The sequence below is a fragment of the Vulpes vulpes genome, chromosome 4 (assembly GCF_048418805.1).
Source record: "Vulpes vulpes isolate BD-2025 chromosome 4, VulVul3, whole genome shotgun sequence".
In the NCBI taxonomy this organism is placed as follows: domain Eukaryota; kingdom Metazoa; phylum Chordata; class Mammalia; order Carnivora; family Canidae; genus Vulpes; species Vulpes vulpes.
Genome location: NC_132783.1, coordinates 97,557,209 through 97,575,246, shown reverse-complemented (window position 1 = coordinate 97,575,246; position 18,038 = coordinate 97,557,209). Strand labels below are relative to the sequence as shown.

General features: G+C 47.3%; 1 long non-coding RNA gene across 2 annotated transcripts in view; it reads left to right on the top strand.

Moving 5' to 3' along the window:
• Positions 1-17,630, top strand: part of LOC112926062 (uncharacterized) — a 132,370-nt gene extending 114,740 nt beyond the window's left edge. Inside the window, exons 1-4 of one of the 2 annotated variants that reach the window (XR_003236246.2) lie at positions 1,295-2,476; positions 11,180-11,263; positions 12,605-12,696; positions 15,383-17,630. This is a non-coding gene — a long non-coding RNA (uncharacterized lncRNA). Of the gene's footprint in view, positions 1-1,294; positions 2,477-11,179; positions 11,264-12,604; positions 12,697-15,382 lie in introns of those variants that run through there. The other variant, XR_012001173.1, reaches the window with a different exon arrangement.
• The last annotated feature ends 408 nt before the right edge of the window (positions 17,631-18,038 follow it).

Here is an 18,038-nt window from a genome sequence, read left to right as displayed (position 1 = left end):
GCTTTCTGCCCCACCGTGCTCTGGACTTTTGGTCTTCATGCTGATTCCTGTCACTAGCAGATGCATGCTGTATCCTAAATTTCAGTGTTTCAAAGAAATAGACCAGTTTTCCAGGAAACAGGCCATTTTCCCCAGTTCAGCCAGTGTGTTGGCATTGGCACTTGAGATGACATTTATTCGTCATCCCAGTGGTGTGTCTAGCAGCATTTTAGTAGGACTGTAAAATGTCTGGAAAGTAAAAGGGATCTGAGGGAAGAGTGGAGCCCTTGGAGCCTAACAGACTTGAATCCTGGCCTTTCTGTGAATGTCTCGTGGGTCACTTCCCCTCTCTGAATGTTCCTTTTAGTGTCTCTGAAATGGAGGCAGCCCAGGCCTATGAATGTTCAGGGAGATGACTCTTGTAAAGTGCCTGACACAATTCCTGGCACACAGTAGCCTCTCCTTAACTACTTTAGCACCTCTCCCTCCCCACTCACCTTACTCCACATGAGGGGACATCACTGTTTTAAAGAACAACCCCAGGAGAAGACCCAGTCCAAACCCATGAAATGAACAGCTAGTGGTATAATTTCACACAGGTGCTGAGGGGGACAGGGGTTTGAGATGACAAGGGTAGGGAAAATCTGGGTTGTTTAGTTAATATATACACAGCTTAGATTCACTCTGTTCACATGGGGCTATCCCCGTGAATAGAATCATAGCTGGGAAGCAAGAGGGTGATTAAAAAAAAAAAAAGTCTTGAAAGCCACCTGTGTCATGTTAGAGTTCAAGCTAGCAGAAATAGAGCCTCCCTCGCCCTCAGATGCCTCCGTTCTCCTGCTCGTTAGCCTGGCAAAGCTGTGAGTAAGCTCGGAGCCTGCTTGCAGGGGAAGAGTGGCTGCCTGGCGTGCTCGATGAGTCACTGCCGCCTGCCCTGGTCCCCTGCCTGCCAGGTGGCCACTATCTTTGGACATTTTTATTTTCCTTTGTGGGGAAGGATAATTATGGCCTCCATGCCCTGTGGCTGTAACCATTCTGCCTGCCCAGACAGAGGCAGAGATCTTTCACAAAATCCTCTTTTTTAGGGAAACTGGCAGTGGCGGGGGAGGGGGTTTGAACATGTTGGAGGTGTGCAGCAGCACGGGTGGTATAAGTGTAAGAACCTTTCAGGATTTGCAAAATGCTGAACTGTGCACCATCAGTTACTGCCAAATGCAGTTGTTATGTAAAGTAGCTTAACTGGCATACAGGTCGGTTGAGTTGGGTTGGGCTTTTTTTTTTTTTTTAAGTAAGCTCCACACTGGGCTTTGAACTTGAGATCAAGACCCGAGCTGATATCAAGAGTCGGACTCGCTTAACCGACCGAGCCACCCAAGTGCCCCAGGTTGGTTTTTAAACACGGGGATTGTACCAATGCAAGAGAGGGGAAAAACAGATTTGACAAATTCAGGATGGGGCTGTGTGGTCTACACAAACACAGAAGAAAAACATCTGGGGACAGAATGGCCTCAAATGGTCAGGCGATAAGACAGATAGAGAGATGGGAAGATGTTACTCTAGAGGGAGCAAGGGGAAACACAGACATCAGGAGCTTTCGGATTATGCATGTGTAAAATGCAACACCGTGGGCATATGGAAGGTGTTCTAGACAGATGCTGGAGGCAGACAAGGCAACCCAGGATTGAAGATAAAATGTCGATTCAATCTAAAGAATTACTCCATTCGTAGATAAGGTGGAGTTGGCTGTAGAAGTCATCCATGGAGCTGTGTCACTAGTGGAAAGTATTTATGCACGAAATCTACTGTGGTTAGGCTCTGAGCGTGCATTTAGCAATCTTCCTCCTGGTTTTCAATCTCCACCCCAGGAAGTAACCTTGGGCGAATTCTTTAACTTCTCTGGATCTCCGTTTCCTCATCTGCAAGTGAATGTCTGTTTCGTGGAGAGAATGGAAGAGGGTTATGCTTTCATGTATTACCTTTTTCAACACACTCTAGCTGTGAGGGAGCATTTACTTTGTGCCAGGACCGTGCTGGACGCTAAGGATGTAGACTTCATTTGATTCTTTTTTTCAAATATTCTCTGAGCGCCTACTATGTGTCTGGCAGGCACCTGCTGAGTCCTGGAGGAGGGACTGAGGGGGACACAGACAAGACCCCTGCCCACAAGGCGCCTTCTAGCCTGGTGAGGGAGACAGACGTTCAAATAACTCAAGTACTTAGCATGGATAGATTCTTGCCGAATGCCAGAATTCCAAGGGATTCCAGTCCAGCAGGCTCATCACAAGGATTATCAGCCCCTCTGCAGGTGGGAAAACTGAGATGTGATACTTGCCCAGGTCCCTGCACCTAGTGAGTGGGAGAGCCTCACTTGGAACCCAGACCAGCCTGACTCCAAAGTCCCTGTCCTTTCTCAACAACACCAGTTGGCAGGTGTGTTCCAAGGTTCTGGATGAAGACATCAGGCCAGGCAGAGTTGAGAAAATGCACAGACACAGAGGTATTCATTTTTCAGTCTCCAATTTGGGAAAGGTGTAATTTCAGGGATACGAGGGAGAGGATTTGAGAAGAGTCAGCACCTCCTGCCACCGAGGGGTGCTGGGTGTGTCTTGGTGTCTGTATGTGTGTCTGTGAGCGGATGCGTGTGTCTCTGCATACTTCTGTGAATGTGTGAATGTGTACGTTATCTCTGTCCCTATCAGTTTGTGTGTCTTCTGCCTGCGTCTGTATGTGCATCTGCGTATGTGTGTGTTGCTCTGTGTGTCTGTGTATCTCTGTATTTATATGTGTGTCTCCATATGTCTACGTGTATGTGTATGTGTCTGAGTTGGGGGTGTGTGGGTAGACTTGTGTATGTATGTATGTGTATTTATTTCTCTGTATCTCTTGACCGGCATGTGTGTCTTTGGAGGCATGTGGGTGTATTTGCACACGCCTGTGTGTGTGTGTTTTTGGGTGCCAATTTTTCTGGGTGTGTGCGTATCTGTCTTTGTGTCTCTGTGTGCCTGCGTATGTGTGCGTCAGCATTCATGAGTGTCTGTGTGTGTGCGTGCCTCTGTGGGGGGGTGCAGTGTGACCTGTCCTCCCTCTCTCTCCCCAGTAGTTTCTCTGGAGCCGATCTAACTTGTCCTTCAGAATTGGGGACACGACAACGGCGGCAGTGACTTTCGCCTTATCTCGCAGCCTGCCACTCTGTCAGAGGAAATTAGATTTGCTTGGCACAGCCTGCTCCTTATGATGTCATTTTGGCTGTGATCTGCATGTCCTGCTCTCCTAAGTATTTGTCTTTTGATTGCCTGATGAACACCCGCCAATGCAGAGATTAAGAGAACATGAGTTTTGGGGTTTTTTGTTGTTGTTGTTGTTGTTGTTTAAAGAATCATTTCAAGGGGTGGGACGTTAGCTTTCCGTTTCTTTGCTGTGGCCGTGGGAGCCACGGTAAAGAGATAGAACTTTGGCTTTGAAATGGTAAGACCTTGGCTCAAGTCTTCAGTTGGCCCTTTCAAAATCTGTGTGTGTGACCTTGGAGAGGATACTTTACCTCTCTGAGCCCTAGTTCTTTTTATGCTAAATTCACAAAGTTCATTGGAGGGACAAATATAACAGATGAAAATGTTCTCAGAAATCCACAAAGTCCTTAGATGGCATGATGTCAAGGCAGAAAGGCCCAGCAGGAGGACTCTGGATGCAGACATCAGGCAAACTCTGGGTTTGGGTTCTGGCTCCATTCTTTTCCCAATATTTGACCTAGAGCAAATCATTATACCTCACTGAGCCTCAGATCACTTCTCTGTTAGATAAGATATTATATATAAAGTACTTAGGTCACTGCTGGCCACCATGGGCCCCCAAGATGAGAGCTGTTAATATCTTTAATAATACAACAAGGGTGATAGCAGTATTAATATTTGCCCACTTTCAAACTTTCAGTGAGCATAAGCAAGATAAAGCCATTAGAAATGCAGGGTGAAATGGGCAGCATGATAGAAGTGATTTACTCTTATTTATTTTTACTATTTCAAGATGCAGCATCAGCAGAGTGTTCTTGGCATCACCATATTCTTGGCAAGTGCTTTGCATTTCATCTAGAACTCAGAGATCGTTCTGGTTGCACAGAAGGCTGAGAACAGGACAGCCTCCAGCCCGGAGTGGTCTGGGCTGACTGCTGGGAGCTGACTTCCCCAGGACCTGTCCCCTGTGTCTCCAACTGCATCCCTCCTATACCATCTCCTCACTCTAGCCTCTATCCCCTTTGCCTTGGAAGATGTTCTTCCCTCCCCTGGAATATTCCTCACCACCACTTTAACCCCAGATCACCTGAGCTGGGCTCCAGGTGCCTCTGCCCCGGCTCAGTCCCTGTTCTGTGACCCCAGCGCACCATGCATTCACCTGAGCGTGCATGATGTCCAGGGCATTCGAAAGCTTTCTCTGTACCTGGCTTCCTCCCAACCAGTGCCCTTCAGGAGGTCAGGGACAGGGTCCACAGTGCCCTAAGTGGATGTTTACAGAGTGAACACATAGAGATTAGCTGTCTCCTCTCATTTTCTGTCCCCACCTTCCTCAGATGCAGTACCTTCAGATAGCAATATATTCATTTCATCTGGACCCACTTCTGGGTTTTGTTCAATAACAGAGATCGGGAAAGATGTGCCTGTTGATTTTGTTTTGGTTTGCTTTTGAAACAGATGGGCTTATCTCCTCTGGACTGCTTGTCTCCAATAACAGTGCTACTCAGGCCAGAGGACAAAAGATTCCCAAGTGTTTGACCTGTTTCAGCCTGTGTTTTCGGGCTAACATGTGGATGCAGTGATCATGGGTGTCCACCTCGGTCTGCAGCATCCATTTTGATTGAGGATTGGTTGGAGGCCCAGGGTCTGAGACTGGATTGCCTGAGTCCAAGCCCCAGAGGTATTGAACCTCTTTATACCTCAGTCTCTTCATCTGTAAAATGGAGATACATAATAATACATAGGTGCCACACAAGAGTTTTGTCAGCATGAAATGAGATCACTCAGGTGAAGCCCTTAGCCCAGGGCCTGGTATAGAGTGAGTGTCCAATGAAGGTAAGCTAGTGTGCTTGTTGTGTTGCACTTATAACCAATGGAAGTATCAGACCAGGACCTCCACTGTGCCTGGAACAGAAACTGAGCATTTGGAGTCAAACATCTGCCTCCATTCTTCTAGAGTTGGACTCCCAGGACTAGGTGTTGGAATTACTCTGCAATTTCCGATGAGTGTTTTTTTGGTCAGGTAGGCATCATTCAAGGAGAGATACAGTCTATCTGCCTGATGAAGCATGAGCCTGTCAGTGTGAGCCTTTCACTTAACAGCCACCTGGCCCACCTAGTTGGCAGTCTACTTGGCATTTGGGCCACCTCATGGTGTAGAGTAGGGATCAACAAATAACATCCCTCAAGCCAAATCTGGCCCACAACTTGTTTTTGTAAATAAAGTTTTATTGGACAACAGCCATGCCCATTCCTTTACATCTTGTCTGTGGCTGCTTTTGAACTATAATGGCAGAACTGAGTAATTATAACAGAGACCATAAGGCTTTCAAAATCTAAAATATTTTCTATCTGGACCTTTATGGGAAAAATTCAGCAACACCTGTTGTCAATTGAAACAGGGTTTAAAGAACAATCTGGTTGAGCTAAACTAGTACCTTGAGCATCATCTCATCTCCTCACTTTCCCTCAGCCCTGACATCAGGTTGATCACCAAGACCAGATTACTTTGCTCCACTATATCTCATATGTTTTCCCCTCATCTCTTTCTCAAATTCTACTGTCTTAGCTTAGCTGTGTCTCCACCCTTCTTGACTATCACACACCAGGGCCACCACTAGCCTGTAAGATGTCTGGGTGAATTAGATAAAGATGTCTTCTCTGGGTAGCTACACCTCCATGACACACATGGCGAAGAGCAGGAGTGCCTCTGTGCAGGAGAGGCGGTGGGAAGCTACCTAACCCTATGGATTATACCTAATCAGTTATAGCTTTTATGCCGACTAGTTATATCTATTGATTGTGTATTGTCCCCACCTCCCTACCAGGTAGCTCTTCACACTAGAGCTAGAGTAATCTAACAGGCTATGTCCCTCTCCTGCTCAGCCCCTCCATAGCTCCTCCCATCCTCCTGACAGAGCCCATGTGCATGATATTCAAGGCCTGTTGTGATCTGGTCTTTCCCAGTCTCCCAGCCTCATGCCTCACCACCTGCTCAGCCTATCTCACACCTGAGCCCTGTCATACAACTTGGAGTACCCTTGACCTGGACCTCCATGCTATTCAGACTCTGGCAACTGGCACAGTCTTGTCCTTCATGAAATACTTCATTCTTCCTTTTAGCCATCTGAAAAATTCCCCATCTTCCTTCAGGCCCACCGCAAGCATCTCAAACATCTTCACATACCATGGTTCATGGTGTATGCACAGGTCAGAAAATCAGGGTAGTGGATCTTGACCAGTTTGAAAGACACACTAGAAAAATATAAGAGTGCACTGCCCTTGGTCAGGTGCTGTCATAGCATAGGACGAATAACCACATGTCCCTGGGTCAAGGCTGGCTCTACATTTTATTAGAGATGACCTTGGGCAAGTGACTTAATCACTGTGCCTCAGTTTCCTCACCTGGAAAACAACGATAATGACAGCACTTTTTTTCATGGCTTGTCATGAAGATTAAATAAATATATTAATATATATGTATAAATTGTATACGTAGCTTAGAAAGCTACCTGGCAACATGGCAAGTGCTGTCAACATTTTTTACCTGGTGGATGTGTGCTTGGGGGCATGTGTGCTTGAGGACGTATGTGTGCTCGCCCATGTGTGTGTGTGTGTGACTGAGGTTTTGATGAGCACTTGCCGAAAGCCACTTCTCAGGCTGGAATCTATTCTGATCCTTATTAAAGCAATTATTTGACTATATTATGATTTTAAAACATGATTTTGCTTTTCTCTCTCCTTTACTAGACAGGGAGCTTCTGGAGGGCAGCAAGTATGTCTTATTATCTGCATTTCAAGCACCCAGCATTGTGCTTAGTTGATTTTTTTTTTTTTAAATAAATGAGAAAAGGAGGTCTAGATCTCGAAGCTGAACCACCCTGGGGTCTTCTTCCTATAATTACAGGGGCCAGAATCCTCCTGCCCCTCACTCCCCATCTCCTCAATCCCCACCTTCTCCTGTGAGAAACATGCCAAGTTTGTTTGGGATTTGAGCGACTTTCTCAGGCTATCTGTTCTCCAAGATGAGATGAGAATACGTGACCACATCTCAACTATCAGTGAGAGGGAGGTGGGCATAAGGGACCCTCGAGCAAGAAATGGAGCTTCCAAACTGATTCAGAGGAAAATGGAAACTCCAGCTGACCTAAGAGATTTCTATAATGAGAGAAAACCAATTTAAATGCAAATAGCCCAAAGCATAGTTGGGGAAAGGCGTTGTGCTGCAGAAAAAGGCTGGGAAAACAAACATAGCCCTCATCACGAGGCCTGTTCACCGTTGGACGAGAAGGCTGCTTTATCCATTTAGGATTAAAGTCTAAACGAGAGACAAAGAGTCGCTTGCACTGCTGGCGGCATTCCCTGCTGCTTCATGGTGTGGACTGAGCCATGGGTGTCCCCAAGGGGACCAGTTGCTGGCCACTACCATTTACGTAGCACCCCTAGCAGGTGTCAGTTGCTCTGGAAGGCGTCATGAACAAAAGATGTCCCATAGATAGGCACTGCCTTCGAGGGGCTCATTGCCTAGGGCAACAGGTGAAACCTGAAGTCCTTTCTGGCCCCACCACAGGGACTAACATTTTATTGAGCATTTACTTTGCACCAAACCCCAGGCTAAATATTTTATGTGATGGTAATCCATCAGATTTTCATGGTGTCCCTGTGAGGTGGGGCTTGTTATTATTCCCATTTGACAGACAAGGAGACTGAAGTTCCAGGAGGTAAGAAACTTGTGCCTGTTTGTGAGAATTCAGACCCAGACAGAATGGCTCCGGGGCTCTGGCTCATACTCAGCCTGAGAACTGAGAAGAGACACTGATATGGAGCAGAGGTGCCCAAAGTCAGGATGCCTGGGACAGAGTTTGCCACTGGCTTTGGCCTGGAGCAGTAAAATAGCCCTGAATGTTCAAGGATTCGAAGTGTGCGTTGCTCTGCCATTCGCTTTGGGATCTTGGGGGCTACTTTCACTCTCTGGGCCTTGTTTGCCTATGTACAATGAAGGGGGTGGCCTGGAATTATTTTAGGCCGTAAGATTATATTATTCTAGGACTCCAGCTGCCCTGAAGAAGAGCTGTTGCCCGACTGATAAAACACCTCCTCTGTCCTCCTCTGTGCCCCACCCCCTGCCCTCTACCCTCGCTGGCCTGTAGCTGTTGCAATGGAGCACTTTAATTTCCTCCTTTGGTTTCATAATCCAAGGACAGCACCATCTGCCACGTTAAATCCACGTTCCCCGCTAGCCTCCTCCTCAAAACAAGAGATGGATAAAGGCTTCATCCGGTTTATTTCACGGATGGAGCAAGAGCTGGCACAACCAAATGGGGATCGCTTCGGCCTTGCAAGCTGTATTAATCCTCTAATCTTCTGGTAGGGCCCCAGAGCCCACTCTGTTGTCCTCACCGCCTACCCCAGCCAAATCATGGTGAAGATAATGATGGCAGATGACATTTCCCGAGGCTCTTCTGAGTCAGGCACTTAAGTTTTTTGTTTTTGTGGCAAATAGCCCCACTTTGCAGATGCAGAAACGGAGGCCCAGGAAGCTTAAGAAATTTGCCAAAGACCATGCAGCCCACCAAGAGCAGAGGCTGAATGGAACTGGCTAGGGAAATAGTCACCAATACGCTAAGATGGCCAGACTGAGAGGAGCCAGGCTTCCCAGCTGAGCTTTCTGACCTCTGATGTTTGAGGTGTTGAGGGCACTTCTACTTTATTAAACATTCATTTGACACATTTTACTGAGCACTGCTGTCCATGCTGGGCAGCCACAGAGAACCAGGCCCACGGCGGTCCTATCTCATAGGACTGAAGTCTAGTACGGGCACCAACAGACGTGATCATGGTAGGCGGTGATAAAATACCACAAAGAAAATACAATAGGGGGCACGAGAGGAAGAAATGGGTGATGGTCAGGGCAGGCCTCCTGGAGCAGAGGGCCTCTGAGCAGAGATGTGGGCATTCAGCCGTGCCATGGGGTATCTCAGCCTCAGCACCACGGACATCGTGGGCCGGTGATTGTTACGCGGCCTGTCCCGTACACCATAGGCTGTTAGTAGCATCTCTGGCCTCCACCCACGAGATGCCAGCAATAGCCTCTCTCTAGTGTGACATTGCCAAATGTCCCTGCAGGGTAAAATCACCCCCAGTTGAGAATCCCTGAGTCATGAGATCAGCAAAGCAAGAGGTGTGGGTGGAAGGGACAGCAAGGCAGGCTGAAAGTTTAAGAAGCAGGAAGAAGACTGGTTTGTCTGGAGGGCAAGGGGCCAAGACACAGGTGGCAGGATCGTTGCAGCTCTTGAAAACTGTCTAGAAAGCACTCAGCACACTTCCAGAGTTTCTCGTCTGTGCCAGGCATTGATCCAGCTGTGTCCAAGGACACGGTGCGTGCCCCAAGGTGATCACAGTTGGGGTGGCTGGATGAGACCCTTGTGTCCAGGCAGACAGCTGTCAGCACAGGCCTATCCATGGTAACAGAAAATTCCAGTCCAGACAGCAAGCAGAGAGGGGCCCTAAAGGCAGTGACCTCAGCACAGGAGGCCCGGGCCCCCTCTTAAAGAGGAGATTGGGACAAGTGAAACCTTCACCTTGCCAGCATCTCAGCCCTTCCATCTTGCATCAGCAACCATCCCGCTCCCCAGTTGCACAGCACACCATTTTCGTGGAATTTCCAATCATGGTAACCCCCTGCCCCAGCCTAGCCAAGGGGCTGGCACGAGACCCAAGCCTGGCTATCAGATTCTTTCTTCCAGGAATTAGAATACTGGGCAGAGAAACCCAAGGGCAGAGAATGGCTAGAGTCCATTTTTCTAATGAAAACGGAAGAAGGCAAGTTCTTTTGTTCTGGCATTATTTTCTACTCTCAACAACCTAAGAAGCAATTGTTTCTCTCTCTCTTCCAGAGCCTGGTTTCTTAGCTTTTCCTTCTAATGCCCTTTCAATCTATATCCATTTAGTTCACCACAGTGGATTTCCGGTGCTTGAAACCCCAATTAAAATAGAAACAGTGCAATGTGGACAGGGAAAAAGACTGTCGATTTCTGATTCACTGCACTCACCACTTTATATTAAATAAGCTGTATGTCCCTCTCTCTCCTAGCAACCAGGAGCTTCTCCAGGACCGGGAGAAGGCTTTTCCTTGCGGCGCTCAGCTCAGAGCTGGCTTCTGGCTTTGCACTCGCCATGGTTTATAACTACTCATTTCTTTGTGGGATCATTTGCTTAGTGCCATCCTCCCCCACCATGCCAAAGCCCCATGAAGACAGAGCATATGGAGCCTACCCCGGTAAGGTGGCCAACCTTCCTGATTTGCCTTTGTCCCGGGGGTTTCCTGGGACATGGGACTTCCAGTGCTAACACCAGGAAAATCCCCAGCAAATCAAGACAGTGGCCACCCTACTGGGGCTTGACATGGAAGACGCCTTCAAGCACCATTTGTCCCTGACATTCAAGAAATACATGTTCAAGGGAACCGTAGAGGCAGCCCAGCAGAAGGCATGTTCTTTCATTCCGCATTTCTTCACACCAACTGTGTGCCGGGTAACCAGCTTGTCAGAAGTGGGGGATTCAGGGAAGGGTGTCCCAGCAGCCAGGACTGGAAATGTAAATTGGAATTAGACTGTAGAGGGGGTCTGGAATGCTGGGCTCAGAAATCTGGATGCTGCGCAGGTGCAGCAGAACCCTGCTGACTGAGAAGCAGGGAGGAGACACAAAAACAAGAATCATTTTGAGGTGACGCCTCAGCGGCTCCCCACCAGGCTCTCTGATAAAGGAAGCATCTGCAGGGGCTGCAGAGCAGGGGGATGTAGCCTGAAGTCAGTGAATTGTTTGCTCGTTTGCTTCCTAGGGTCTAGGCTAGGCACAGAGGGGTTTTGGCTACCTCCTTTCTCAACTCAGGCACAGCCATCTGCTCGACTCAACAAGCAGAAAATCCACCCCCAGGAAACGTGAATTTATTTGTGGATATGTGATGAATCCCACAGCTTTGCTTCTTGTGGAGATCCAGTAACCTGAACCATGCCACAAGGCTGTCCTCTGGGTGGATGTCACTCCTGCCCCACCAGCAGGTAAGAAAACATCCATGCACAGCCGGGCGCACTTTTGGATGAGGCCTCCCAGACTTTTAGGACCTGGAAATCCTCTGAGAAGAACATTTTTCCAATTCACCTCCCTCAATTCAGAGAGGGGAAAGAATGTTCCTAAAAATGACCTAGTAAGTGAGAAGCAGAGGGTAGGCAGCTCCCTCCTTAGCTTTTCTCAATAAAGAACTGAATCATGTAAATGGGAGCCCCTTGCTCCTGGCAGGCAGGAGAAAGTTCTAGAAGGTGAACAGGCAAGGAAATAAAAACATTAAATCACAAGGTTAGAGAATTTTTCCTCTCTGAATTCTCTTTCTGTCCTTATCACATAAAGAAGGCAATCTCACTTCGGTACTAACAGGTCTTTAGCACTTCTCTGAAACTTTAACACCTCTCCAGATCTCCCTTTTAAATGGAAATCAAACAGGCCTCAAGCCCAGAGTCTTCAATGGGTAGCCTTATCCCCCCAGAATTCAATAATATTGCTCTATTTTCATGGTATTTCTTTTTATGGATAGCTCCATTTTGTGGCAGGTGGTATTAGCTTTCCATTTATGGTAATGAATACATTTCCCTTTTGAACAAACGTATTTAAGTTTTCAATGTGAGACAAGTTAAAGAAAAATAATGAGGGAAAGACTGGGCCAAGTGACAGGCAGCTGTTGCACAAGTATCGGTGGTCCTCGCACCTCGACTGAAGTTTGGAAACTGGGGTAGAGATCAGAGGTACAGAGACTCCAGGAGCGCTCACCGGAGTGAATGTCAAGCCTGAGATGTAACTCAATTAGAGAGACATTGATGATTCTTCATTTGACCTTGAACAGACAGAAACCTGAGATGAGAGAGAGCAAGTCTAACGTTTAACTTGGCAGAGGATCAGGTGTGGGTCCTTGTGGGTCAGGTGTCTCCCCCGTAAAGGAAAAGACAGAATTTGTACCTGTTTCCTATGAAGAACTATTGAAGGAGTAATAAAGGCAGGCAGTGGCAGCAGGGCAGGGGGAGCAGCTACGCTCTCCATGGGCTTCCCCAAACCCCTCCGTCCCTTCGCCGGCCCTGTGATGCTCACGCCACTGGCGAACCTTGCATGTGCCAAGACCTCTTCAGAGTGCCGTATCCCTCCGTGTAGTCCTAACAACATCCTTCGGAGGCAAGTATTATCACCCCCCACTTTATCGATGAGAAAACTGAGGTGTAAGAGCCTAAGGAGCTCTGCAGGGTCACAGCCAGAACGAGGTGGAGACAGATTCCAGCCCAGGCCGTCTGGCTCCGAGCGTGCCCCTGTTACACTCCGTGGAGGTGGGCGACCCTAACTTTATTGCCATTTTACAGAGGAGGACTGTTCGGGCTCGCCAGAGAGAATAATAAACCCTGGATCACACAGCTACCGAATTGGGAAGTCCGCTAAACCACCTCCCAAAAAGGTATTTTCCACAAAGCAAGTTCTTTCGTTAATTCAACAAATGTTTACTGAGCACCTGTCACGTGGGGTAGGCCCTACTTCCTGCACACCTGTGATCTGGGGGGGCTGTAGGTCCATCCCTGCCCTCCGCCAAGCAGGTAGTCATCCCGTGGACTTCTTCCTGGGGCCTCTGGATTTCTAGCTAAATCTAAGCCGGACCAGCCCACAGGCCCGGCTCTGTGGCAAAATCAGGAAGTCCGGCCAAAGGCCTCTGGAACCTCTATCTTGGCTTCAGCTGTGCGGTTCTCGGCCGCAGCCTCTCCCCTTCCCAGGCTCAGCCTTTCACCTTCTCAGACCCAGCCTCTCCCCCTCCCAGACCCAGCTCCCTCACCTACAAAATGGAGCTTATTAAAATGATCTGACTCAACTCACAGGGTTATTGGGAAAACCCAATGTGAGTGTTGTAGGTGAAAAGACTTTTCACTCTGGAGCTCCATGTTAGTGAGCGGTCTCCATCAGTTCTTGATGCTCTCTGGACAGTTATTTTAATATAAAAATGATTGTTTGGTTTTTTTCTAATTACAAAAGTTTGGGAATCACAGATAAGCACACAGAAAGAAACAAAAATTGTTCATGATCCCCCCCCCCCATCAGTGATCTCTATTGGTGTATTTCCATTGGTGTATTTCCCTCTGGTTCATAAATATAAAATAAACATAAATATGATCATTGCCAGACTTAAGATCCAGTAGCTTCCCACTCACTACAGCTGCAGTAAAATCCAGACTCCTTATAAACACCTCACCTTGGCGTTCATCCCTGTGTCGTGTGGCCTATATCCGCCTCTCTCTCCCACCTCTTCTCTCCCCACTTGCACACAAGGTCTCTGCCTTTATTTATTTATTTTTTCCTAAGGCTAAGATTGCATCATCCCTCAAGGCCTTTGCCCCTTTGCCTGAAATGCTCTTCCCTGATCCTCATGAATGGTGTTTTTCAACATGCAGGTCAAGATCGGAATGTTACCTCCTCAGATAGTTCCCTCCTCGTCACTCAGTCTAAACCAGCCCATCTTGGGGCACCTAGGTGGCTCAGTGGTTGAGCCTTTGGCTAAGGTTGTGGGATTGAGTCCCACATTGAGCTCTCCCCGGGGAGCCTGCTTTTGCCTCTGCCTGTGTCTCTGCCTCTTGCTCTCTCCGTGTGTCTCTCATGAATAAATAAATAAAATCTAGATTAAACCAGCCCATTTTATGTCCTCTTCATGGCATCACACTACTCCTGGAAATCGTCCTTTTTGTTCCCTCACCTCCCCCTCCCCCACATGGTTCACTGAACTTGTTCCCTTCTGCATCTCCGTGCCCAGAATATTGTGGCACACAGCACATTAACTCTTCAATAAGTGAATGGATGGGATTAATGCATTTCCAGGCTGGGATTGTACTAGGTCGATACTTTGCAACTTGAGTTTTTCACTTAATATGATGTGACCACAATGACTTTAATGGCGACGTGGTACGCGATTCTATGGACATATCATCAGTTTTAACCAAGCCCCTGTTATTGATTAGTTGGGGCATTTCTCATTGGTGTGTCTGTAAGTAATATTATAGCAACCATCCTTATACACGCACAGGGAGGCTTTGCACACCTCCCTGCTCTTTTCCCTAGGATTAATTCCTGCTGGTGAAACCCTGGGATCAAAGGGGGCATAGTTTTAATCCTTTTGATATGTCTTGCCACACTGACTTGAGGAAAAGCCGTATTGTCTCCAAATTTGCTTTAATGATCCATTGTGTGTGCTCTTCTTAGTAGAATCCTCTGAAGGCAAAGGGAATGTCATTATCTCCTTACCCAGGAGACCTAAGGTTGAGGCCATTGGGCAAGACAGGTCATGCTCACTTAATCTGCAGAAACCTGCTTCCTTCCTGACAACAGCGACACCTTTGAGTCCTACTGACCAGGCCTGACACATGATGCATAGGGATTCTCTAAGGTGGTGAGGCATCAAGGCTAGAAGTCACTTTAGACAGGCCGAGGCATTTCTCGTTCTGGAAATTAGTAAATAGCCTGGCCCAGCAGACTTTGCGAACTGGATATGCCATCTTTTGCTCTCCAGAACACACCTGGGATTGGCCAGCTGGCCTCTCGCTGAAACTTGCCCATACCTGGCCAAGTCCTCTGTGCCTTTACTCGTCTGCCATTCCCATACCATGCTCCATCTCCTGTCCCAGCATCTAGTGCTACTCCCCACTCCACTACCGACCTTCAAGGAAGCCCCTGAGGGATCACCCCCTCCAGCCAAGAACTGCTACAGCTCTGACCACTAACCTCCCCTTTGGCATTTAATCGGCTCACTGCCTGATACTGTTTCTCCACCCTTGTGCCTGAATAAATTTCAGTCCCCAAGTGAGGGTTTTTCTCTCTCTGGGAGCTGGTCCACAGTACGAGAGTCAGAACCTTGGGTGAATCAAGCCCAGGAGGGAACTTGGTCTTTGGTACCTATTTGCACTGTGCATTCAGAGAGTGTATTTAAACCTTCCGAACCTCACCTTCCCCATCCGTAAAACGGAGATTGTAATAGTACTGACCTGAACGAGTCGTTCTGGGAATTCCTATAAAGCCCTTAGCTTCAGGCCTGGCACAGAACAATTGCTCAACACAATAGAAAAATAGTATTTATCTTCATTTTGTTCTTCTGTACCTCTGCACAGGCTGAGCCAGCAACACACACAATGATAAAGGAAGTATTTGTGGAATGGAATGAACGGACATCATGTGGGCATTCATCGTGTGTGTATTTAGCTTTACTCACGAGCACTCAGGGCAGCCAGAGCCGGTCATCTCAGGATCTAGGGGCTGGAGAAGAGAATCTCTACCAGTAACTGAAACACTACTCAGATGTACATCCAGAGCCCTCTAAGAGTGAAGACGTGTTATCTGATTTAATCCCCACACCACCCTGACAGGAAGATATTTTTATGTGTCTCTGATAATAACACCTACCATTTGCTGACCACCTGGTGTGTGTCAGCCCTTTGCAAGACACTTTTTAAAAATGTGATTTCATTGAAAACCTCACACTATTTCAATGAGATAAGGATGATTATTACTGAAGAGGATACAAGGTCAGAAAGTTTAAGTAAACTGCCCAAGGGCTGATGGGTAGTCAGAGAAGAGGAGAGGCCAGGATTTGAAAAACAACAACAAACCCCAGAGACTTCCGTTACACCACCCACCTGATTTATTGACATTTTCACAGACCTCTGCATTCAGTAGGTGCTTACTAGGAACGGAATTGCGAACGCATGGTGATCTTGGGGCTTTTAACAGATGCTTCAGAGGGAGCAGTTTCTATTTCCGGGGCCCACCTCAATCTCCATCTTGAAGAGGGTTGTTTGTTTCCCACCCCCTGCTCTGCTGGCATGATGTTCTTGTTTTTCTCCAGGCCCTATGACTCAGCATGCAGCTCCAGATGGCTTCCTGCCTTTCCAGTCTTGTTGGCTGGGGTGCTGGGGGCCCGGGTACAGTAAACTAAAACCAAAAACATGTTGCGACTAAGAGTGGAAACCCTCCCTCCTCTGACCATTGAAGACTGGGGTCTGCTCCTCATGGCGGTGGCTCCCTCCACGGCCTCCCCTTGACACAGTCCCTCCTTTCGAGCCCCGACGTCTTCATGCTTCACCCCAGTATGTCTTTGATGCCTTGAAGATGCCACCCAGGGGTGAGGCAGGGACCAGCAAAGGGGAAGGGCCCAGTTCTGACATCCTTTTGGTCTGCTGACCTTAAGCCCTTTACTTTCTGAGCCTCTGTGATCAAATGGAAGGTTATGCCTGCTTCTGAGGGTTATTGTTAGGGTTGCCAGATGAGGTACAGAATGTCCAGTGCTAAGGACTGTGTCCAACCAAAATTCATGTGTTCAATCCTAATGCCCCAATGTGATGGCAATAGAAGGTGGGGCCTTTGGGAGGCCTTAGGTCGTGACTCCAGGGAGCCCTCTCATCCCTTCCACCAAGTGAGGACACAGATAAAAGACAGCCATCTGTGAACAGAGAGAGGGTTCTCACCAGGCACTAAATCTGCCAGCGCCTTGATCTGGGACTTCCCAGCCTCCAGAACGATGAGAAATAAACTTTGTTTTTAAGCCATCTAGTCTACGGTAATTCGCTGTAGCAGCCCAAATGCACCCAACTAAACTAAATTTAACACCCAGTTAAATTTGAATTTCAGATAAATGATTTTTTTTCTTAATATAATTGTGCCCCAAATACTGCATTCAAATTTAACTGGATATCCTGTAACTTCACTTGCTAAATCTACAGCTCTATGTAGACTAGAGAGAGAGAGATAAAAAATGTGAAGATGCTTTATCACGTATCCAGAGCTGTACACTTAATAATATCTTTCCATGACACATATGCATATCTACTCATGGGCCACCAGCGTGGCCTGGGGCAGAGAACAGTCTTCTGGTCAGGTGACGGAAAATGTGTACCATCTCGGCCTGTGAAGGATACCTGGGTCTTGTTTGTCAACTGATTGATCTTTGCACATTGTACCTCTGGGACTTCAATGCTTCCAGCTTTAATTCTCCCAAATGCTAGAATGAAAGACACGGAAGCAATAGGTACCCAGAACTTTGCCTATTGCTGATTGACTGACCCATGTCTTGACTACATAGTTGAAGAAGAAAACAGCATGGCTTATAAGTGACTTATGTAATGAAGGATGTATTTAGCTCCAAGATGTTTGCAGAGCGCTGCTCAACATAGAGAAATAAAAGGACACAACTAGGGCAGCCCGGGTGGCTCAGCGGTTTAGTGACCCGGGATCAAGTCCCACGTCGGGCTCCCAGCATGGGGCCTGCTTCTTTCTCCCTCTGCCTGTGTCTCTGCCTCTCTCTCTCTCTTCTCTATGTATTCTCATGAATAAATAAATAAAAAATCTTAAAAAAAAAAAAAAGGACACAACTAGTTTATTCTCTATAGACTACTTGTTTATTTGGGGTTTTGAGTGTCTTCTCCTCTCAGAGTTCTGTGAGGGAATGGATTTTTGTCTGTTTTGTTCCCTGCTAATACTTAGTGCCTCGTCCAGGAAAGGTAGACTATTTGATTACCTAAAATCAGTTTAGCTGGCTATATTAAAGATATATAAATACATTCATAATCTATTAGAAAGGAAATTTTCTGAAGGCAGTCAACCTCCCATCCTTGTTAAGGAGATGATAGTCATGCCCTCAAGTTTTTTGAACAGTGTTACCACCTCTCCACAGAATTTCCCCCAGTCAATGACCAAATCAAGTGCCCAGTGACTAGGGCCCAAGGGCTAGGTTATTTGGTCCACATTCTGCCCGAGATCCTCAAAGATCTG